This window comes from Nymphalis io, chromosome 3 (assembly GCF_905147045.1).
Source record: "Nymphalis io chromosome 3, ilAglIoxx1.1, whole genome shotgun sequence".
Taxonomy (NCBI): Eukaryota; Metazoa; Arthropoda; class Insecta; order Lepidoptera; family Nymphalidae; genus Nymphalis; species Nymphalis io.
Window position 1 is genome coordinate 7,335,203 of NC_065890.1, and position 25,469 is coordinate 7,360,671.

The 25,469-nt window shown below is 35.9% G+C and overlaps 1 protein-coding gene across 1 annotated transcript in view; it reads left to right on the forward strand.

Annotated features, from left to right (window-relative positions):
* Positions 1–2,868: 2,868 nt before the first annotated feature.
* Positions 2,869–25,469, forward strand: part of LOC126780974 (trissin receptor-like) — a 116,489-nt gene continuing 93,888 nt past the window's right edge. Inside the window, exon 1 of the mRNA XM_050505696.1 lies at positions 2,869–3,039. The gene's annotated coding sequence lies outside the window, so the exon portion shown is untranslated. The remainder of the gene's footprint in view (positions 3,040–25,469) is intronic.

The following is a 25,469-nucleotide window of genomic DNA, read 5'->3' on the forward strand; positions in this document are numbered from 1 at the left end:
GAGCTATTCTTAAAGAATGCTACGGGATAAAAAATACTTTACGTTAACATTCGTATTCTAAGCTGTTATTTTAATGTCCTCTTAATATTATTTTTAAGTTATGAAATGTATATAATAATTTTATATTGCTCAGCCATGCAAGACACCATACATATATTGTCAGGAATCTATTCTTTTCTTTCTAAATATATTCTATATTTTTTCTGGATTATCTCAACTTTCATCATCATTGTAGTATGATGAAGTCATTGTAAACTCATGAGCAATAATTTCTTAGATCACGATGTTTTTCGATGTAAGTGAAAAGCTACCACCAGTATTTTGGTCTTCTTTTACGGATAATTTTCTAAGTTTTCTATGTCGTAATATAAAAACACCTACATGTATTCATTTTGTATTATTTTCTGGCGTTGTAAATTACAAAGATACGAATGATGATAGTGTCGAGAAATTAATAACAGCTGTATATTTTCGGCTTTTGAGTCTTATGGGTTGATTGTAACTACTCGTACAATCAATATATATATATATTTTTTCATTTTTATACTCATATAAATACGGAATTGTTGAATTATAAAAAGCCGACATTAATTCGAAAAAGCATGATATCTAATAAAACTGTTTGCAAATAGCACGCGAGCACCAAGAAAAACGTCAGTTAAAAAATTTACATTATAATATAGGATTATTAACTTCGAGATGGGAGCCACCGAAGAATTTGTTTGGGGTGGTCAACTTTTGGCAAACTTTGTCAAGTATTTACGTCACCTATGATAAAAGTTTTCAATCAATGCCTTTTGCCCGCCGTTGTCTAGCAATGGTGCCAAATAACGTGACTAACTGCGGGACTTGTGTACAAATCCAAGGTGAGCTACCTACTTTGATATGGAGCGAGCTAAGCTCACTCCGAGTTTCTCTTGCTACTTTTTAGTACTGTGCCGTTTTTTTTAATGCTAACATAGTACATACGTTGTCAGTTAACGACTCCATTTTAAGGATATATTACGATATTTATCTTTTGTAAAGCAAACCTTAGTTAATCAGTTATTCGAAATGATGCAACTATTATGGAATGGGTCTGGGGCTTGTTTAATTATAAATTGTTGAGTCTCGGTCAAAGGTATATTATTTATTTAAATGCTTTCGAGGCCGTTTGTTTAACTACTATATCAAAACACAAGTCTCTACTCACACTTGACCCATTGACAAAGTATGCCTCCATTCCAAAACGCTGCTCCGGTATCGAATTGTGGGTACACGTGTGGCAGAATATCAACAGATACATAAAGTTTTGTTGCCGATGCTTTCATTTGCCGTTGAGCATGTGATGAATTATAAAAACAAATTACAGGCACATGAAAACTTATCGTCAGAGCAAATTGACGTGTTCTCTCTACCTGGATAACTGGATTGTGTAATCTGGAAACCTGTATAACGTTTAAATAAAAAATGACGTATTCTTCATATGTTTGGTACAGCAAAATTACTAGTATTGCTCGAGATTATTTGTTTGTTTGTTGCATATGCTTATGATATATGTGATAGTTCTCTGCGGTCGATTTAAATTATTCAACGATATTTTACACGATTGCAGCAGAAGGAGTTTGCTACTTGGGCGGCAAATATTTTATCTTTGCCTTAAATTTTTAGTATTTTTATTAAATTATAGAACGATGGATAATGTTCAAAAAATAATGTTCGAAACACGATCATTCGTTTCCTAGTTTGAAGGGCTACAGATCCTGTGGTTCTACGTTTACTCTCCGAGTTGGGCTAATATATAAATATTAATAAATTTGTTGTTTTTTTTCGTTAAGAAATTTTCAATAGATGCCTGAAAATTAGAAGTTGCTCATGCTTATACCCGCGTGTATATAAAAACACGTAAAATTAAGTCAACCATGCGTCTAAACTCCTTCCGGTGTTTGCTCACGAACTTGTGCACTACAATTATGTTCTGCACAGTTGGCTCGTCTACCTTGAGAATCGTCAAAAAGGACATCATTCACATAGTTATGAATCTAATCTCCATATAATTATATAAATATGTGGTAGTTTTGATTATCGTACTGTATGTTTGGGCCAAAGCCAAGGCGCAAGTAAGCTTTTGTACCGAAATAATCGTTTATAAAAAAAACATCTACTTTAATTTTGAGTCGATTATATTTTATCGAACAGCTAATATATGAATGAATATTAAAATTTCGGCTCAGTTGTAATATGTTTGTCAAAATTTCTTAGCAAATATTATTTTCATGCAAAATGAAACCTTCATTTTGTTCAATTGTTTACTTAGAAATTAATAATATATTATTTTTTATTGTATAGCTTCACATTTGGAAGGCTGTTTCATAAATAAACAAACCTATATATTTTATATAAAAAGACATTTAATTAGGTTGACTTTTCGCTGTTGCTGCAATTTACTGGAAAATTTAATTTATTTTATATTTTAAGATTTTTAGAATATCGAAATTCACCTAATTTATTGTTTAAATTTAAAAAGTAATTTTATTATACAACACAAAAAACTAATTGATAATTGAGATTAAAAAAAACTTTTTCGATTCGTCATAAAATACGCCGTAAAAATAGGATAATCTATGGGAAAATTTTTACGTACGAGATATTAAATTCTTCGTATGTTTCTCAGAATATATAACTTTTATTATCCGATGGTTCATTTTTAGAAAGCTTATAAGAATTTAATACTGTTTTAATTATTGTGTTACGTAAAAATTTTTTTTATGATTTAAGGTTAATTTTTTTGTGGAAGTCTGGGTGTTGTTTCAAGGGTTCTGTGTATTACAGAAGGCTTTTCCTTATTGTTCAACGTTCAGTGCTTGTTCGGAGAGCCATCGACGCGGTCGTCACGCGCGGCCTGCTTTCTTGTTTCAGCTTTAAAACTGATATTTTTGAACGATATAAACGATCTGAAAAAGTGAAAAATATTTAAAAGTGTTTGTGGTCTTTCATGTTATTTCCAATTGTAGTTATTGAACCTTTTTATAGTTAAGCTTTGTTTCCAAGTAGTTTAAGGTAAGGCTTTTTAATTCATATATTAGATTTATTAAATAATTGATTTGCAGGGAACAAAAATTAAGTTAATACGAATTTAAAATATTATTCAATACTAAATACTTAGTGCAAATGTTTTTTGTTAATTTTTCAGAAATTAAATATACGATTTACTTTTAAATGAACTATATCTAAATATACTTTAATTTATGTATATAATTTTTGTTATTTTTTAATGACTCAAGCTTTTATTTTGTCGTTATAAAATTAATATTGTCATTTAAAAAAATCTAAAGTATTTCTCAGTAAAATAATTGTATTAACAGTTTTAATACACTTTCTTTTGTATGATAGGATATGTGATTAAAATTATTATGACAAAAATGTAATGTGTTTTTAAACACAATAACCATTGTACATATTTTAATTAACACGGATGTAATATTATTTAGTAATAAGTTAAGTATCTTTGTTCTATTTATTTTATTCTTCATGACTTTCTCGAAATCTAATATAAAACTTGTGTTAAGAACATTACCATTTATTAATAAATAAAATAGAGAAGATTTTATCATTTATAATATATTATAAGAAATATAGACCAATTAAATTGAGAAATTACTGTTAATCAATTATACAAATCATTACTCTTTTTGTTAATTTTAAGTTAAAGTGAGGATAACATTAAAATTTTTGTATTTTCTTTTCGCGAAACTAGAACAAATCGAAAAGTGGATTCGTTCGTTCGCAAACAATGTCACACGAGGTTGTGCGATTGAGGGGAAATATAGGGATAGTAACAACGAATGGAACTACATAGATACGGCTACGGAAATAACTACTTGCAATCTATTTCCTTTGTCGATTTTGAAGTTAAATGCATTTCCATTTATATTTTTAACAGCATTGAATTGATTTAAACGTAAATTATGTTCGTTACATTGCATAAATAACTTTTAAAATATTAAAACGTTTTGGGATAGGTTTATAGATTTGCGAATCATTTTATACGAATTACAATTGGTCACGTTTTAAGTATTTATAATTTTATTAAAAATAAATATGCCTATATGGCCCTGTGGTAAGAACGCGTGAATCTTAACCGATGATCGTGGGTTCAAACCCGGGCAAGCACCACTGAATTTTCATGTGCTTAATTTGTGATTATAATTCATCTCGTGCTTTACGGTGAAGGAAAACATCGTGAGGAAACCTGCATGTGTCTAATTTCACTGAAATTCTGCCACATGTGAATTCTACCAACCCGCATTGGAGCAGCGTGGTGGAATAAGCTCCAAACCTTCTCCTCAAAAAGAGGAGAGGAGGCCTTTAGCCCAGCAGTGGGACATTCACATTCACGGTTACGGTAAATATGCCTATTATAATGTAGAGGCTTTTATAAATTATAGAAGAGCTTGGAGTTAGTATTCGTTGTTTTTCATACAAGATATATAAATATAATTATATACGATTTTTTGTTGACAAGAGTAACTACTGAGTTTCTTGCCGGTCTATTGAAATTTAATTTGTAACACGACGATTCAGAAGTGTTTGTGAAAGCCTACTTGAAAAAAGTATATTTTGACTTTGACTTTGAAACAGTAGACATTTCTTAGTATTATTAGCGATATATTGATTAAATCGAGTGTAAAGGTATTTAATTGATTTATTTTTAAAAGACAAAAATTCCGACAAAGGTGGGATGTAACATGGAATAGCCTTTATAATTATTATATTACACTTTAAGGTTTATCTAGCAATGGAATTATATATTTTCTGATACGAACCATATTATGAAAACTCTTGAGCTTTTCGTATAAATGACGTCATTTCCTCCTCAAATCGAAAATATTAAAAAGCTTACCATTAATTTTAAATGTACGGTCTTCCTCTGATTGTTATACTAGTATAATAAAAATGAAGCCTTTTTTTCTTGACATGCATACAAAATTAATAATATAATATAATTATTTACAAAATTATTCAGTTAAATTAAGGCCAGTTAAGGCAAGATTCCAGGTATTACTTGTCTTCGCTTTTCTTGTCCAGTCTTCTCCAGTATTTTTATAAATTTCATCTACTCGACGATCTGTAGGGCATCCTCTGGCTCTTGCCACTTGGACCTGAATAATTAGAGACCAATTTTGTTCACCTTCCATTTGTAGATCTTAACCACACCCTAACATATAGTAACATATTATATTTAAAAATCATAAATAAATAATAGTAATCGTACTTATATTATAAATTTAAAAATGTCAAACTCATTTTCACATGAAGAGCAATGGATAAATTTTTAATTTTGATGCATAGAAATAGTTTGTGTGACAAAGTGTGTATAAAATTACAATATAAACTTATATAGTTTATATTAGTTTAATTCAAAGAAAATTGTAATTTTTTAAACATGGTCAATCAAAATTGTTTCCATAAAATAATATTAAAACTTATTCATTCCCATCACATATCATATTTTTATTTATATAACCATAGTCTTTCAAACCGGAACACAACTATACCAAGTACTGCTGTTTTGCCGTAGAATATCTAGTGATTAGGTGGTGCCAACACAGACGAGCTCGCACAAGGCCCTACCACCAGTATATGAGTGAGCCAGTGTAATTACAAGCACAAGGGACATATTATCTTAGTTCCTACGGTTGGTTCATTGGCGATGTGAGCAATTATTAACATTTTTTATAATGCCAATGTCTACGGGCGTTGATGAACACTTACCATCAGGTGGCCCATATGCTCGTCCGCCTACCTATACTATAAAAGAAACACCTAGCTCTTATAATCGGTATATGATATCTAATAATGTTGTCATAGCTACAAAGACCGATAACCCTAGTGGATTTACAAGGGCTTTACCTGTATTCACGATTCGTCTCATGTTATGTGATAAATGAAAATATCTTAAGAAAATCTATACGTATCGATATTAATCTGAGTCAATTACATCGTATCCCTAACAATCCAAAGTTAGTAGTTTAACTTCTAATCATTCCAACGACTTCATGCAAGGAAACATTTCTTGACTAACTAGATAACTGTAAATGTAAGTATATATTGGAAGTCTCCCGCGTAATGTATTCAAGCAACGATCGAAATATTGCCTAAATGTATTCAACCATATGTTACGTATTCGATATTGAAATTGCCAATTTCAGTGAAGATATACTTGCTATTTATATTAATGTTCTAATTCTTTAAATTTAAATAAATCTAAGAAAATTGCAGTTGCTGATAATAGATATCTGCCGTAATCGTTTGGCTAGATTTTAGAAAGCTGTAGTGAACGACACCGGCGCTAGTCCACTAAACGAGTCTGAGTCAATTTTCGTTTAGGGCAGGATTTGGCTGGGTCTCCAGGGTTCAGCCATTGCGACGAGCGCATCCGATTGTCGTTCAGCATCCACTTTCCATCACAAGTAATGATTCGATTTAAAATCCCTTCATTATTGTGTCGGTTGAGCAAAGTAACACAGCATCGTAATCGTTTAAGTTTTTTTACTTTCCCGACTTGCTTCAAGTGGATTAATACAGTTTTATCACTTACCCGAAGCCTGCAGCTATGTCTAAAGTGCTTTGTAATGGATCCGCTTCCACAATAGCGTTTAATTCTTCATTTTCCACTTTTATCTTACACGTCCACGGGGTTGGTTCTGAAAGTCGAAATTTCCGGAATGTAATCCTTCGAGCTGTTTCTGCAGCACTGCTGCTGCGGTAGAACTCGTACTCGTAAATATACCGATATTTCATGTTTTCCATTGTAATAAGCGACGCCAAAGAAAAAAATATTGAGGAAAAAACAAATGAATTTCAAAACTCAAATGAATTTATAAATTTGAATTTGGAATTCTTAACCAAAGAGCAGATACTTCAGATCAAAGTGGCCAGTACGACAAAACGCTAATTTCATATGTAAGGACCTAATAATAATAATTAATCATGACTTATAGACTAATTAAACATAAATAGCAATAGCAATAAGTCTAATTACATATCAATATATTCTATAAAGTATATCATATAGTGCCGTATATAAACTTATACAATTATACACGAATTCAAATGATGTGCTTGATACAATGTATGAACACGACATAATAATTTTGTACCTGTTAAAATTTTATGACACTGCATCACGACGCCTACGATAAAAAATTTAAACCAGGAGTGTTTAAGTATTTTTAGCATTTATATTATAGTTCTAAACGAACATCGGTTGTCGGGGAGTTTTAATTTACGAAAAAAATACATTTTTAAACAAAAATAAATTAAACTACTAAAATTAAACGAAGTTACGTTGAGACGACGAAGGGTCTCATAAAATCGTCTGAACAGCACAATGATTTTTCTTTCCATGCTTTATTTGTTGTACATTAAAAATTTTGTACTTTTTAATTCTAAATTAATCAAATAAAGCTTGTTTATTTTTAGTGTCTATGTTTTACAAAACAAATACCAACCGTTCAGCTTTGAGTTCGTGAATATCTTAATTAATAGTAAATTTAATAAGATCAATTAAAAATATATATATAATAATATATTTGTGTAAATTTTAAAAGACAATTTGATTTGATATTTAACAGACAAAGTTTTTTTAAATCTATTAAGTCATTTTTATAGTTGAGCAACTATAAAAGAAACACCTACCTTAATCAGTGCCCATCCCATGTTACTGAGGTCCTCCTCTCCCTTTTTGAGGAGAAGGTTTTGGAGCTTATTCCACCACGCTGCTCCAATGCGGGTTGGAGGAATCCACATGTGGCTGAATTTTAATGAAATTAGACTCCTCACGGTTTCCTCACGATGTTTTCCTTCACCGTAAAGCACGAGATGAATTATAATCACAAATTAAGCATATGAAAATTCAGTGGTGCTTCGGGTAAGCACTGGTTTGAACCCACGATCATCAGTTAAGATTCACGCACTCTTACCACTGGGCCATCTCGATATAGATATAGTTGTTCATCTGATGCTTAATAAATACATCCAATAATGTCTTTTATTAATAAAATTATTTTCAATTTTATTTTCTATTCGTTATAGAAGTAGTTTCAATAATAATCAGGATTCAGGACCGATTCCAAATTTTACTCCCATCCTTCCATCGTTATCATGTTTGTATGTTCTGTGTATAGTATTATAGTAAAGCATGTGTTAAAATATATAAATTTGGAAAATTAACTGAAATTTAAAATAATTTTGTTAATACTATAAGAAAAAATCATAACAAACAAAATATTTTTTTCATCATTTGGCTCTTTTGTATTGCCATTTTACAAGATTACACTGGCTGTAAATATGCCTCTGCTATTGGTTCGAAAATCAGTTGTTCGTTTACGTCTGAAAGTAAGAATGCGTGGATTAATTAGCTAAACAATTCGTATTACGAATTGATTGATCTGTTCCCGGCAATAATAATAATAATAATAATGTCCTCCAGACCGATTTCGGCCACGGCGGCCAGTCACAAGAGAGATTTGCCTACTGCGCAGGAGATATTATAATGCACAAGTGTGTGCGCAAACACAGGTGCACTCTCTCTTCCCTCAATGTCATAATCCGATGGGGCGGCAATCCGACACGACCGGAAAGAGTTCAGGCGCAGGACCAACGGCTTTACGTGCTTTCCGAGGCACGGGAGTGTACACATTTCGAACTGCCAGACTCCTGGATACATGAGAATTTTCTGACAGAAAAAACCAATAACTTTTTATTGGCCCGATTTGGGAATCGAACCCAGGTCCTCCGGGTCTGCGGCCTTACATCAAGCCACTAGATCAACGAGGCAGTCAAGTCGTTCCCCGCAATATTGTTCAAGCAAATGTCGAAAATTAGTTTAGAAAATATTTTTAGTACTATTAAAAACTTCTGGTAACTTAATTTCATATATATATTCAAATGAGACAAGATTTTTGCTGAAATTAGAAAAAAATGTACTGGATAGATACAAACATATGGTGGTAATATTAAAACCCTTAGCGGTGATACGAATAACAAATAATGTTGAATAAAAAGTATCAAATACACTCTCCAGATTAATTCCGGAAAATCTCTATATCGCAATCTCATTGAAACTAATTATTCGTTTTTAGGGCCAAACGAGGCCGATATAAAAGAGAATATGTGCTCAATGATCAAAAGGAAGAACAGATAATAAATGTCGAAACAATGAATGCCGATTCTATAAGCGTAATTTATTTTATAAACCGATTAGACTAGGTAAAAAAATACGATATTTTAATAAAAATATAAAATTTTGTAAAATTAAAAATTATAGGGTTACAGCGGACAGTCCGCTCTTACCAACTTACAGACTGGTGAAACGTAACATGAAAAGTATCATTCTGCCTTTCATTGCAGGTTCGCTGCAAGCGTAGACGCGTAGTGCGCTTATACCGCGCATTCACTATGAACCTCCGCGTTTTAATTAGACATAAAACGTGTTTTACGATATTTTGTCTTGTTTTAATATTGATTTCTTTAATGTCGATAAGGTTTTTGCAATAAAGTTTTTTATGTAAGAATAATAAAGCATAAGTAAACGGTTATTAACTAAATAATATTTATGTTTAGATAATTACTATTACAATGATTTGTGATATTTGTTAAAATATTTAAAAAAAAAAATCGGTAGGTAATCGATTCCCATATTACCGTTAATGAATGCAGAAGCCACGACGTAAATGATTAATGTTGTTTTAACAATGTAGGCGGCCGATGTAATCATGTTTGGCTGATGTGGGTATAGCAATATATGTGGTTTATTTTTCTAATTTAAGTGCTTTAATGCTTCTGTGAAAATCGACTCAATCATCTGCATTTTTTATTTATTAAAATATTTGCAATTTATTAATTGTTTACTTTAACAACAAAGGTAAAGCCAATAAATGTCCACATTCTTGGCAAGGACTCTACTCTAAGGGTTTGGAAATTTGTTGAAATTGATAAATATGACGCTGAGAGAATATTAACTGACACATGCAGGTTATTCACAATGATTTGCTACACCACTGTTCGTGAAATGGAAAACCCAGTGGTATATGCCTGAGTTAGAACCATTGATCCTAGCTTAAGAATCACGGGTTCAATCCACGGGGCATATCGACTCTAAATGTATTAATTGTTATATTATATATAACATATTTTTATTTCCTGTGAACGGTATTTACGTAAGAATATTACTGTGATTTTTATTATCGTTTATTTGACGAGGCTATTATAATATTGATCAGACATACTATTAAAACTTGCACCTTTTAAATTGTAACACGAGTATGTGTACCAAACAAAAAGTAAACAGCGTGCTGAAACAGGCTTCCAATCTTCTCCTAAGTAGGAAGGCCCTAAAGTACGCTCGGTTGTTAAGTAACTAGGAGCGGTTACCGTTTATCATTTTGCAAAAACTATATATTTGCGAAAAATGTAGGTCGTATATTTTATTTACGTAAAAAGCATAGTTACGCGAGCCACACGATTCGCTTAGCATTATTATAATTTACATATTATATATAATATCATTAACATAATTTTGTTTTTATGTTATAACTGCTTAATATGCAACGGTTAGAATTTTTTCAAATAATAAAAACATTATAAATTGTATATAAGTGAGGCCGTGTCGCTTTGCTGTTTTAACTACAACTACTTTCAGAGATTTTACTAAAGTAGAGTAGCCTAAGAATATGTACACAAAAGATGCGCGCGAAGCAAAAGCAAAGTGCACGCAGAAGGTTGTGCGAAAGATAAGTGCTGTAGAAAATAGCCTGGGAGAAGATATCGTAATATTTTCTATAATATTTGCTCATTAAATCATCAAAGTTTTCGTGATATCATAATAACTTTATTCGAAGGCAGTAAGGTCAGTGAATATAGAAAAGGGTAAAATGGGCAGGGTGCGCTAAATTATTTATAGCACAAGTCCGTTTAATTCTGTCAGTCCGATATCTTTAAAAAAATCGCACATAAAATTACAATGGATTTTACACTTATTTCATTTCATTGCGTTCGGTTCACTTTTGTAATTTGCCATTTCCTATTACATATCAATATGATATTATATTTCAAATATCACTGGATTTACTAGATACCTGGGGGGCTGTGCGGGTGGGTGGATGTTTTCTCACCTATAATTGTACAAGTAGCAGGTCATCTCGTTTACTTACGTAACAATAATAACCGTTTATTTACTAGATATATTGTAAATTATGACGACAAGTTTAAGAAAGACCAAACACGTAACTGAGTTGCAAATATCAAAGTGAAAATGAAATGAAATTAACTATTATTAACCCAAATAATGAATTATTACTTCATTACCATATTGTTGCGAATTCAGGCCTAGTTTGATATTTTACTTAATTTACTCTGATCCGGTTATCGATGGGATAACCGCCGAAGGACCAGAGGGAATTTGTGTGTATTACCTATGTAATACGTATTTTTGGCAAAAGTGGTTGTTGTTAGGATTTAATTTATACAACCATGATAAAAGACTTATTGACTTACCAAGACTAAAAAATCGCATACGTCGGTCGTAAAATAACAGGGATTTAAAAAAAAAGCTTTGATGTTGGTTTCACGGAAAGTGCTCGAGGGGTACGAATCGATGACTCCGTGTTTAGAGCTATTATAAATACGGATTTAATGGGTTGATATTGTAAAAAATAAAATTATATTTTATGTTAGCAGATATATCAAATGATTGTTAAGTCCATTCATAGAGTTAATTTTCAATATTTTCTCATGATAATAGTTGTTTATGTGCGAAACTTTGCTTATATACGGTTATCTTATTTTTTAGCAATGTGTCAAAACACTGCAACAATCTTCTTGATTTACCTTTACCTAACTTATACGCGTTACGTAACTTACGGGCTACACACACAATAATGTGCCTACATTTTCATTGCACAAGAAAAACTGCGTTTTGAATATGACAGATTTGTTGCTTCCAAGTTGATGCGATCGCATTGTGTGGGTTTATTCCAATACTAAAATATCTGAATCGTAAAATGACAATTCAGAACCTTGTAAACAATAAAGTGTATTTTGATCAAATGTCTAATATTTTTTATCTTAATTAGATACTTTGATCTTAATTCAACAATTCGAAAAAATACGAGTATGAGTAAACATAAATGTATGTATTTATTTATTTTGGGGAATATTCAGATTAAATGAGTTGAATAAAGAATGAATTATAAAAAAAGGTTAACAAAAAATAAGGTAATGTGTTAGGCAAAAATTTGTGGAATGTGTGGAAATTGTTTAATTGATGTATTATTTAATTTTAAGAAAACGAAAAATAATGAGTGAGGAATAGAGAGCGGTGGCGGAGAGAGGCTATATGAGAGCGTCATGCCGTTCGCCGTCGCGGCATACGGGTCTATCTAATGCGCAACAAGGCGCGGCAATAGATGTTTTACATAAGTAATTGCTTTGCAACAGCTGGTTTTTACTCCGAATTTCATTTGTTTTTTTTCGCCCATGCGTTAATTATGCGTATAAAAAAAGTTGACACCTGGCTTTTTTTGTTCCTTTTTGAAAATTGTCATAACTGTATAATAGTTTGTTTTATTAATCATTTCATATCATCATCAAAATCATAATTAATATCTTATTCAATATATATTTGCATAAAATAGCAAGTTTGGGAAAAAGGCAATAAATCTGATTTACGGTAAAAGTTTTATTAAATACGTCAAAAACCTCTTACGTTACTAGCTGAGTTCGTTTGTGTTTTGCTGTTGCTTGCCCAATGTTGCGGAAATAATTGCTGATGCATCTTAGCCAATATTAATGGGCACAGTTGAAGCAATATCAAGCTTGTGATGTGCTTATAAAAGTCCTGTATAAAATTTTACCAAGTAAAATTATTTATTTTCTGTAAAATGGACGTGAAAAATGATAATTATGCATATTTGCGATGTACACGAAACGGAAAACTACCGAACATATTTTCATACGGTTCTTACCAATGGATGGAGATGAATCATGAGGAAGAAAGATTTAGATGTATAATTCATTAATGATTTGTTTAAATTAGCTGTAATAGGACGATGATTGTTGAAGGTATTGAAAAAAAAATGCCGACTGGGAGCTTTACTGGCGTGCGCCACGTAAATGAGTAGTTAGATGTATAATATTACGATATTTTGTAAACCTTTTTTGTCACGCAAGATAAGCCTTGAGAGAGGTAGCACCTAGGCGGGGAGGGACTGGGTTATGTAGGATTCTTACCCACTAAAGATACTACGTTGGCCGTCTTCACCACGAATCAGAGAGGCTGAGGGATCGTATTGATATAACCTCCGCTTCGATGGTGCTCCGCTCGTGGCTCAGCGGAGCTCCGCTCAGGCCTCCGCACTCCTCGCTAGTGCGTACGGCAGCATGAACTTTTTGTACACCCTTATTCTAACCATGCGAAGAAGGGACGGGTAGCTCTTATTTGAATCTTTTAAAGATAAATTTGGTTGTGTCAGTTATTGAGGAAATGCCATTATCACGTCTACCACGCTTGGTAGACGGCTTGGCATCGTAGTAAGTTGATCATAGTACTAACAGAGTCGCTGCTGCCCGTTCTCTAGTATATATTCCCTCGGGACGACTTCTAAGCCCCTCATGGGGTAAAATGGGTTGTTGATGTTTTCACCATCACCATACAGCAAAATAAATTGACCAGTCATCATGGAAATCCTTGGAGGAGACCTTCGTTTAGCAGTCAGCAGCAGTCTTCCGGCTGATATGTCGATTTAAAGATAAATAAAATACAAATCCACGATATTTAAATATTTTTTTAGTTTAACTTACACTTGCAACATATGTAAAATAAATATTTTACAGTTTCAGAGATGGGAGATCATTAACAATGTATTGCAGTGCAGAGGCATTGTACATGCAGGCATGCCTAATGCCGTTTACATTTACAAAGTCGTGTATCAGGCGTGACGACTTACCGTCACGTGATTATTATGAGCATTTGTCACCATATATAATCATTTGTGCTCGGTTTTGCCTAGATCTTATTTAAGATTGAGTTGAAATGTATACGGTAAAGCTATCTATCTATAAGAAGAAATTCGAAATTTACCACAGAACACAATCGAGACTTGTCAAAGAGTGATATGCGAGATTGACTTTAATAATTAATTATAAGATTTAATAGATAAACAGATCAAAATAGCATGTAAGTAGTTTTCTCGTATTTCACGAGATGTTTCAAATTTCATGGGACATGAAGTCAGTTCTAAAAGAATAGCATTATTGTAGTTGTAAGCACTTGTGTACACTGTTGAAGAGGTTGGCATGTTACCATCAATATACTAAAGGCGGCGCTTGGGTCGTATCGGAAAAATGTTTACATAAAAGAAAAGTCATATTGCAACTAGTTTAGTTGCAATTTGACTTTTCTGCTGTTTGCTGTTTGCTGTTTTCGCATTTCTGAGATATACGTTAACTGAACTGAAGCTATTTCTTAGCCGTTTCTATTTTTCTAATTTTAATAACATTCCTTTAATCATTCTTGAATATCTTTGAAAGTATTAAAATTACAAAGAAAGTATGAATTGTTTGTTTAAGGAAATGCTTATTATTTACATGAATTTATTTTATTGAAATAATTTTATGTTAAAAAGGAAATGAATCTAAGATGAATTTCACATTTCTTAGGAAATTCTGACATTATTTATTGACATTATTGGTCAAATCTTCCTTTAATGCTTACCTACTGTATAAAAGGAATCCGTATGCAAATATTTATAGTGCTAATACTACTGGGATTTGGCTGGGTTTGGGCTGTGCGTTGATATGCCAGTCAATTAGTCAGTTATTCTTATATATATAAACTACTTAAAGATAAAAATATTTTTGTTGCATCATTCATGTTCACCAACAAACTACTCTATAGACTATAGATCCGACTTTTTATAGCACCAGATTTTTCGTGCATCCCAATAAAACCTACAAACTACAGTTCTTCACTTAAATATAAAGTACGAGCGAAGTTAACTATTTATGTCGAATATGTAGGTCTAACGACAAACGTCTGCCCGAACTCCATATTTCGTATAGTTCGAGCTTCTAGGAGCGGTCGACGTAATTTATATGCATTGTTGACATTGCTTGGTCAATCTATGACCTGTGTGGCTGATATTGTAGTGGAAGATAAACTGTTTTTTTATTTATTTACTTTACGAAATTTTTTGTCAGTTTTTAATGTTCACATAATAATATAATTATGATAAATTACCCGTCCTGGCTTCACATGGGTCGAATAAGGTTCACTGAAATCGTTTGTATCGTAGTACGTATAACTCTACTAGTTAACGCCGCGCATGCAAATAAAGTTCCCAATCAGTATATTTTATATATCTTCAACAATGAGCGTCATATTCAAATCAATTTACTAAATCTTAATAAATTACCTATACACTTAAACCTTCCTCATGAATAATTCCGTCTATTACGAAAAACCGTTTGAAAATCCGTATGGCAGTATTGGAGTTTATCGCGTTCAGACAGACGCGGCGTAGCTTAGTCTTCTATACATATAATAAAAATGTAACTCATCATACTGGCTGTACATGGAAGATATTAAGTTAAACTATTATCGGAGGCTTTTTATCAACGCAATAGAACCCAAAACAATGATGATTAGAATTTTTGTTTGTTTGTGAGTTTGTGCACGCTAATCTTAGAAACGGCTTAACTGATTTGGGTGCGTATTTTCACTAATGTATTGTGGCAAATTTCATTTAAGATTTAGTGTTTGTTTTATTCAATCGGCTTATAAATAAAAAAGTTATGTCATTTTAAAGAATCACGTCGAACATATATTCGATAAAAATGCTATAAATACTTGTTCAGTTGAATTGGCTGAAACTGTAGCTATTTATAAATAATAGTCTGTAAAATGATGATGGTTGAAAGTTTATAGGAACAAAACAAAGTTATAAAATGGTCAGTTTCAGAGATTTAGATTCTTCCAATATAAGTTAAGCTCAGATCTATATGATCAATCATATTAAATAGGGTTCCGTTTATACTGAACATTCGTCAGTTAATCGTGCTCGCGCGTAGATGTAAAACGCACCGATTGCCGGGCTGTTGCCTATAGCATCGAGCAAATGCACGTATGTCGGAGACGCACAGCACTCCTGGTAAATCTCTGTCTGTACTCGTTTGTAATATATTTTTTTAGGTTAGCGTAGTAGCTTATTAAAAAAAACGACTTACTTTTGCGAGCACGGGATGGGGTTATGCTACGCGGATGACACATCATCACGGCGACAGGACGGAATTTCTAGGAGGCAGCCCGCCCAGCCGAAGTCTGAACGTCGCTCACGGTAGACCGAATAGGATTGTTGGGATTGACGGTCATCGTTTCGTAACAGAGGCACTCTTATTCCCGTCGGGGCTTCCGGGCCCCCCAAGGGTTCGTAAATAACTTTTTAAGTTAAATTTTATAGGTTAGGAAGATATTTCGTTTCGTTACCGCATTTTTTTTTCTAATTGTTACACACTCACAGACACACAGTCGGTTAGTTAATAATAAGTAAGTTTTTCAAATACACAGATTTACCTTTCAGTTTTATAAGGACACCATTTCCTGTGAAGGTATCGTTTGCAGTCACAATAAACAAAGCACATTGAAAGACATTAAAATATGTCAGAATAAATTTAGGGGAATGTTTTTTTTTCATGGGCAATTGTCGTCTTTTCTAGATCCGGTGCGTATGCGGTGAAAAACAAAAAATATTGATATTAATATCCAACAATAATTAAATAAAAATAGTTTTATAATATGTAGTGATAGTAATAAGTTATCTTTACTTGAGTCGTGCAGTGCTTTTCTGTAAGAACTGACTTCATTACTCACCCGTGAAATGTTGACAACCGACTTATGGGGATATACTATTTTGATGAGTGTATTCTTGAAATGTTATAATTATTATGGTCAATGTAGCATAATACTGTCTGATATGTCACGACCGTTTTTTTTGGTGATTTTCGATTCTGCTTTTTTTATCTAATAGGAAGGCGGACGAGCATATGGGCCACCTGATGGTAAGTGGTCACCAACGTCTATAGACATTGGCATTGTAAGAAATGTTAACCATCGCTTACATTACCAATGCGCCACCAACCTTGGAAACAAAGTTGTTATGTCCCTTGTGCCTGTAATTACACTGGCTCTCTCACCCTTCAAACCGGAACACAACTATGCCAAGTACTGCTGTTTTGCGGTAGAATATCGATGGTACCTACTGTAACCCTATAAATTAAAATTTTTCAATATTTTTTTTTGTTTATTATTTAAATTATTTTCAATTATTAATTTTTATCATTTTTTTCATATTTTATTCAAAAACTGAACATAGACTTTGTCAATGTCTAGGTGACCTGGGTCGAATCCTAAAGTGATTCAAATTGTTTAAAAGCTTTAATTGTTTAATGAAACAAGTCATTAATTTAAAGATAGTTCTTGCTTTCTGATATTATTTTATTGCTAATTAAGTGATAATATACCATGTTTTCACACTTTAAAAGTTAACTTTAATAACCTCTATTGTCTAGGTTATTACTTGGTTTTAACTTATCTTCTTTGTATCAGTGTCTAGGGCATTCTTAGGACCTTCTTAGTGTTCATGCAAGATAGGTTATAAATTGTTTTGTTCCCTGTGAACAGTGTTTATTTTTCTTAATTTTATATATACTTTGCATTACAAAGTAATATAATATTTTTCGGTGGACACAACCGAGGAATTGTTGCTGATTTGGAGCTGTTGGAGGCTCTGCTGTTTTATAAAGGAGAGGCTGTTTGTCCAGTGGCCTGCTTTTGCTGCTGGTGCTATTTGCTGCTTCGCACTGCTTTTATTTGTTTGCTCACTCATTGTGATACTGTGTTCAGGGTTTGCACTATCCTGCTAATTTATTTATTTAAGTCTATCACTTAATTTTACCGATGCCAACTCACCTACAACTAACTTGTAATATTTTATTGTATTAATGTTAACTTAATTGACCAGATACTGTCAACGGCCCACCCCCTGATTTTGATGATCAATAAACAAGCGTGATTTGACTTGAAAGCTGCAATAAAAAATAGAGTAAACTATAGATACATAACAAGTTTTACAAATAATAATTACCATTTACCTGTCAAACTGTCTCTGTATAAACTCTAATATATATTTTTATCCTAAGGTAAAATTATCTTCAACATTATTGTAAAAAAAAAGAAACAGAAAATATTCAACGTGTGCCATAGACAAAGCAATCAAAAGTCCTCTTTGATCTTTTTTAATATCTTTAGTTAATCTTGGCTTACGATTATTTCATTTATATTACCGACACACGCATCGCTTTTTACCTGATTTTATGTTTATTGATATTTTGGTGCAAAGAGAAATAGTTATGTAGTGTTAAAAATATTTATATTGTTTTAGCTTGTTTATAAGCCAATTGGCGCTATTTTACCTGACAAGGTACTAAAATTGTGACTAAGATAATCCCTATTTCCTTAGTCAACATGTGTAATGATTTCTTCCTTCTGGCAATTTTTGACAACTCTCCACGACTCGAATATCGCAACAGAAACGGCATGACGCTCTTCTTTGCCATCATGCCCTTTCTTAGCTGCCGCAGTCTATTTCCCTTGTATAAAAGTACTTAAATTGTCAAATATTTGTTTACTGGGATATTTTAATTATAAATAATTTCAAAAACTAACAATATCGGTGTTTCACATCTTGTGACCATGATTCCACCACCTGACAACTACCTTACTGTATAAATGTTGCTACCCTTCATCACTGATTATATACACCATTAATCACTGATTTCACTCTTTCTGACATTATTTATTTGATATTCGAAAATAAGAAGACAACATTATGTTACTAGACACCCGCTAAAAACAGTTCATAAGTAAGGCCGTATATTATGCGTTAGACTAATTAAAGTCACGTCCTTCAAGTAATATGAAGTAATTTTATGGGTCAATATTATTGTTATAATTAAAACCAACAATGATTGTAACGAAGTTTTTATCGCTTTTGTATGAAGATCAAAGAGACGGCTCGTGCCGCCAGAGGTTTGTATGGGTTTATTAAATTATAGCTTCTTTGTTTTGGTTTTTGATTCCGAATTTATTTTAATTGATTGATTCAATGGCACAAGTTATGGATATATATTATTGGTCCGATATAACGGTTATATCGATTTTGTCGTTCGACATTTCATCTGTTAACTATATTCGTGAAACTTTTTTGCGTTTAGATTTTACAATTAAAAGTCCTGATATTAGTAATTAATCGGATTTGACAAACCGACTCAGTATCTCTGACGCCGTCGTTAAATGATGATGATTTGTTTTTTACTTCCTCACTAATTTATTTTATTATATTAAAAAATCCGTTTTTTAAAAAAATTACAGGATTCGCCAAATTACGAAATATCTACCCGTTGGAAACACATATCGGGCTACAATAATGCGCGTAAGCGTGAGTTGAAAGTAAAAGAAAACAAAGTTATCACATGCATGCATTTAATAATAACAATGATAACCCGAGTTTTGAGATGACACATGAGAGAGACATGCCTTGCCTGTGGGGATTTTTTTTTATTATTCAGATATTTTTATTTTCCAAGGCGTTCAAATACAGTTTAAAATGGCCAGTTTTGCTTTATACGTAATTTTTTCCTTAAAATAATAAAACAATCCTTCAAAGTCATTCTTCACAATTCCATCTCCGTTATACTCGACGTAAGAGAAAATTCCAGCGTTACCTCGTCGATATTCCGATGACGCGCACTAAGAGTTTTCCGTCTTCGCTCCGTCTTGGTTCTGAATGGCTCTAACAATTGAAATTCCTTTACATTGCCGTCGGTTTGTTTCCCGTTTGTTTTGTATGTATTTCCGTTACTTAACGTACTAATTGTACTGTTTTATTTATATCTTTTTACTTTATTTGATTTTAAGCCGAGATTGTTTTTGAGTTGCTAGACAACAAAAAGTAATTTTCTTATGCTTAATTTGTGTTTATACTGCATCTTGTGTTCGGCGGTGTAGGAAAACTTCGTAAGGAAACCTATCTGTTGAATGATGTATCAACTTGCATTGGAGCAGATTATTGGAATACGCCTCAAGCCTCCTTTACTGTAGAAGATGCCTTTGCGCAGTAGTGGGACATTTATAAGCTGTTACTGAATTAAAAATCAGTTATAATTAATTTTTGCTTACGTCTCTGCTATAATAGGTATAAAATTTTCGTAATTTGCAAATTAAAACATTGATCAATTATATCAGTAAGTTTGTTTAAAGATACTTTTTTTGATACTATTAATAGGCCAGCGTTTGACCGTTGACTTGAATGATGTTAAGCATCGACACGGTCTAAGATGTAGCACGTTTGCCTATAAGAAACCTGTTTACTCTGGATTTGAATACACCAACATTGTACCTATCGGGAAATACGGACTCAGGCAAAGCATTCCAAAGTTTCGCAGTGCGAATGATGAATGTAGACTCAAAGCGCTTCGTACGCAAGCGGAGAATTTCCACTGTGTACCTATGGCGCTTTGGTCGCGTTTGCCTGGGCGTTCGATAGTAAAAAGGGGCTGGAGGAATCAGTTCATGTAATTCCTGAGCACATTCTCCGAAATGTATCCGATAGAAGACTGAGAGTGATGCAACCACACGTCGATGTTCCAGACTTTGGAGCCTAGACTCGACCAATGCGTCGTCTCCTATCAACCTTCTGGCACGCCTCTCAATCAACTCTAGAGCCTGAAGGTGGTTCTTGGCAGAGCCATCCCAAAGGTGAGAGCAGTACACCATACATGACCTCACTTGTGCTTTATATAAGTTGAGCAGTTGCTCTGGAGTAAAGTAACGTCTCACTTTGGAGAGGATACCAAGTTTTCGAGCAGCTATTTGGGCTTTGGACTCAATAAAAGAGCCGAAATTTAGAGTCGACGTGAGAGTAATGCCAAGAAGGTCAAGATGGTTAGTTATAGGTACAGATACATTTCGGAAGGAGGGAGGTAGCTGGAATTCCCTCTTTTTGGCGGAAAACAAACACGCCTGTGTCTTAGATGCATTGAACTTGACCAGATTGGCATCGCCCCACTCGGACACTGCCTTAAGGGTCACGCTCAGGCGCTCTACCATGGCCTCTCTCTGAGCCTGGATTTGGCCTCACTAGCTCGCGCGTTGAACTTGTAGCTCTCGATAACTGTGCAATCATCTGCGTACCCATAGATACCGAACATCAGCAGATCATTAATCAATCAATCAATCAACAGCCAATCGTTGTCCACTGCTGAACATAGGCCTCTCCCAAGGTGCGCCAAAGCTCCCTGTCCTCCGCCTTCCGCATCCAGTTGGTGCCCGCCACCTTCTTAAGGTCGTCGGTCCACCTGGCTGGAGGGCGCCCTACGCTGCGCTTGCCGATTCGCGGTCTCCACTCTAGGACTCGTCTGCTCCAACGGCCATCGGTCCTACGACATACGTGACCAGCCCACTGCCGCTTCAGCCTGCTAATTTTGCAAGCTATGTCGGTGACTCCGGTTCTTTTCCGGATAATCTCATTTCTGATCTTATCCTTCAAAGATACTCCGAGCATAGCTCGCTCCATAGCACGCTGAGCGTCTTTGGATTTGTGGACTAGTCCCGCAGTTAGTGTCCACGTTTCGGCACCGTATGTCATGGCAGGTAAGACGCATTGGTTGAAGACTTTCGTCTTCAAACATTGCGGTATAGACGACTTGAGGACTTGACGAAGGTTGCCAAATGCTGCCCATCCCAAGCGAATTCTTCGATCGGCTTCCTTCTCGAAGTTGTTCCTACCGACTTGTATTATCTGTCCTAGGTAGGTATATTCACTAACAACTTCAAGAGGTTTCCCCTCGACGTATATCGGTCCCGGCACGACATGCCTATTGAACATGACCTTGGTCTTGTCCAAGTTCATACCGAGACCGACACGCCGGGAAGACTCGCCTAGGCTACGCAGCATTTCGGTGAGTTGTTCCAGCGACTCTGCTATGATGACGATATCGTCGGCAAATCGAAGGTGTGAGATGTACTCGCCGTTTACATTGACTCCATACCTAGTCCAATCCAGCGTTTTGAAAACGTCTTCCAACGCGTTGGTGAACAGTTTCGGGGATATTACATCCCCCTGTCTCACCCCTCTGCGCAGTTGGATCGCCTTCGTCTTACAGTCCTGGATGTGGACAGTCATTGTAGCGGCGTTGTACAGACATCTCAGTACCTCGATATATCTCCAATCGATATGACATCTCTGCAATGAGTCGAGCACTGCCCAGGTTTCGATGGAGTCGAAGGCTTTCTCGTAGTCCACATATGCCATACACAGCGGCTGATTGTACTCTTCGGTCTTCTGCACAATCTGCCGAACAGTATGGATGTGGTCCACGGTGCTGTAGCCTGATCGAAAGCCGGCTTGCTCTGGGGGCTGGAACTCGTCAAGTCGTCTGGCGAGACGGTTCGTGACGACTCTTGAGAACAGCTTATACACGTGACTCAGGAGGGAGATTGGTCTGTAGTTTTTCAAGAGGGTTTTATCACCTTTCTTGAAAAACAGTACCACCACACTCCCGCTCCACGTTTCCGGGGTCTTGCCATGTTGGATGACGGAATTAAAGAGGCTTGCTAGCTCTTTCAGGACCGGAGTCCCGCCTGCCTTAAGCAACTCTGTTGTGATTCCGTCATCTCCCGGAGCTTTGTTGTTTTTAAGCTGTTCTAGAGCCACCCTAATCTCTCCTTGGTCAACGATCGGGAGCTCCTCGGAGTAATGGCGCATAAGAGGGGCGCGCTGGTCATCAATACTGATTCCCACGGGTTTATCCGATCTTGAAGAGAACAACTGCCCATAAAACCTCTCTACTTCTCCGACAATCTCAGGCCTAGAGGTAACGACCCCACCCTTTTCAGTTTTAAGTTTTGTCAGACGCGGCCTCCCAAACTTGCGAGCGAACACTTTCGATCCCCGATTTTGCTCAATCGCAGCCTGATGGCACGGGTATTGGAGCGTCGGAGATCGCGTCGCGTCAGCGTTTTTATTGTTCGGTTTAAGGCCTTATCTGACAAAAACGATGGTAGTTCTCGTCGTTTTCTCATGAGCTCGAGTGTCTCAGCAGAGAGTTTTGGTGCGTTGTCTCTTCTCTGTGGCGAAAAACACTTGCGGGATGTGTTTTGCAGTATTTTGACCAGCGTGTCGGTTCTCTCATCAATGCTGCTTATGGATTCCAACGCGGTGAATTGATTTTGAAGTTCCATTTGGAACTTTTCGGAGCCTTGAGCAGCTTGGAGCATGGTAGGTCGGAGAGTAGACCTCATCATTCTCGATCTTTCGGCTTTTAAGTTGATATTTAGAGTGCCTCGAACCAAGCGGTGATCACTTCCGGTATTAAACCTGTTGATCACTGAAACATCTCTAAATATGTGCCTTTTATTCGAAATTATAAAGTCTATCTCGTTCCTTGTCACGTTATCCGGGATTCGCCAGGTCCACCTCCTCTGAGGCTTCTTTTGAAAGAAAGAATTCATCAAAAAAAGCCCCTGCGCTTCGAGAAAGTTTACCAGCATTTGCCCCCTGTGATTTCTGCAGCCCAAGCCTTTAGCATTAAAGTCTCCCATAACAACATTGTAGTGGGCCTTCGAGGTGTCGTTGCGGGCCTTTGCGATGTCCTCGTACATCGCTTCGACCACATCATCAGAGTATGTCGAAGTTGGCGCATATACCTGTACGACCTTCAGGGAGTACCTGTCGGAAAGTTTTAGGACAAGGTACGCTACCCGGTTCGACACACTACTGATTTCCACAATGCTGCTAATGAGATCCTTTTTGACTAGAAAACCGACACCACCCTGGGAGAGGTTATCACCTTCGCGGAAGTAGAGTAAGTTACCGGACTCTAGAGTTATCGTGTCCTCCCCCTGTCTTCGGACTTCAGATAACCCCAGTATATGCCAGTTTATATGACTTAACTCGACTTCTAATTCGGCGAGGTGATGGTCCAGCCTCATCGAGCGTCCATTATACGTTGCCATGTTCAGTCGTTTTATACGGTAGCCTGCCGTGAACCGGTGATTCTTATCACCCCCTGCCCTGCCGATACCGCGACCGCTACCTTGGTCGGGCCTAGCGGGCTTGCTGGTAACTGGGGGCCTTTTTTTGGGCGCATCTGCCATTAATGGAGGGGTTTGCCCATACTAGCCGCGCTGGGCAGGCGTGTTGGCGAGCGTAGTAGGTAGCTCCCATAGATGTTTATGGGAGGGGGGACGCTGCTGCCCATCCCCCCTTTTCCCCGTCCCTCAGTCGCCTCTTACGACACCCACGGGATGAGATTGGGGGAGTACTATTCTAAGCCGGTACTCCACGGCACAAGCCGGTACTCCACGGCACATCATTAATGTGCAGCAGAAATAGTGTCGCCAAGAGCACTGACCCTAGGGAACACCGGCATTTATAGCCATTTGATCCGACGAGTGGCCATTATCCACTACTCGTAACGATCGATTCCTCAGGAAGTCTGCAATCCACGCACACAGGCTAGCAGGCAGGCCATATGCAGGAAGCTTGCTGATAAGGCCATCATGCCAAACCCTATCAAAAGCCTTCGAGATATCCAAAGAAACAGCAAGTGCCTCCCCGTGTTTCTCGATGGCCTCACTCCAGATGTGTGTGACGTACACCAGAAGATCACCAGTGGACCGATTTCGGCGAAACTCGTACTGTCGGTCACTGAGAATGTCATTGGCTTCCAGGTACGTCAGGAGCCTAGTATTTAGGATACGTACCATTGTCTTGCACAAATTGGACGTAACCGAGATGGGTCTGTAATTGGCAGGGTCAGCATGACTGCCCTTTTTAGGCACGGGCTGCACGTTAGCAAGCTTCCAGGACTTAGGCACTTGACCAGTCTCAAGAGAGAGGCGAAACAGACGTGTCAGGATAGGAGACAGTTCAGGCGCACATTTCCTCAGGACAATTGCTGGAATGCCATCAGGTCCGCTTGCCTTGTTCACGTCTAGACTGCGTAGCGTTTTGCGAACTTCCTTTTGCCGAATGCGTATATCACTCATATGAGTGTCGGCGCTAGGTGTTGCTGGAAGTGTCGCGCTACCAGCATCAAGACGTGAAGACTCCGCAAATAGAGACGCAAACAGATTTGCTTTCTCTTCAGAGGTGTGAGCAAGCTTCCCGTCAGGCTTCTGAAGGGGAGGCAGTGAGGGCCGACAAAAGTTCGCTTCAACCGCTTTAGCTAAGGACCAATACGCTTTGCTACCCGAGGGGTACGCAGCCAGTTTGTTCCCTATTCGACTAATGTGATCGAAGCGTGACTTTTGCATAGCTTTCTTGCATGACTTGGCGGCTTTATTAAAGGCTCTTTTTTTTTGGCGTATA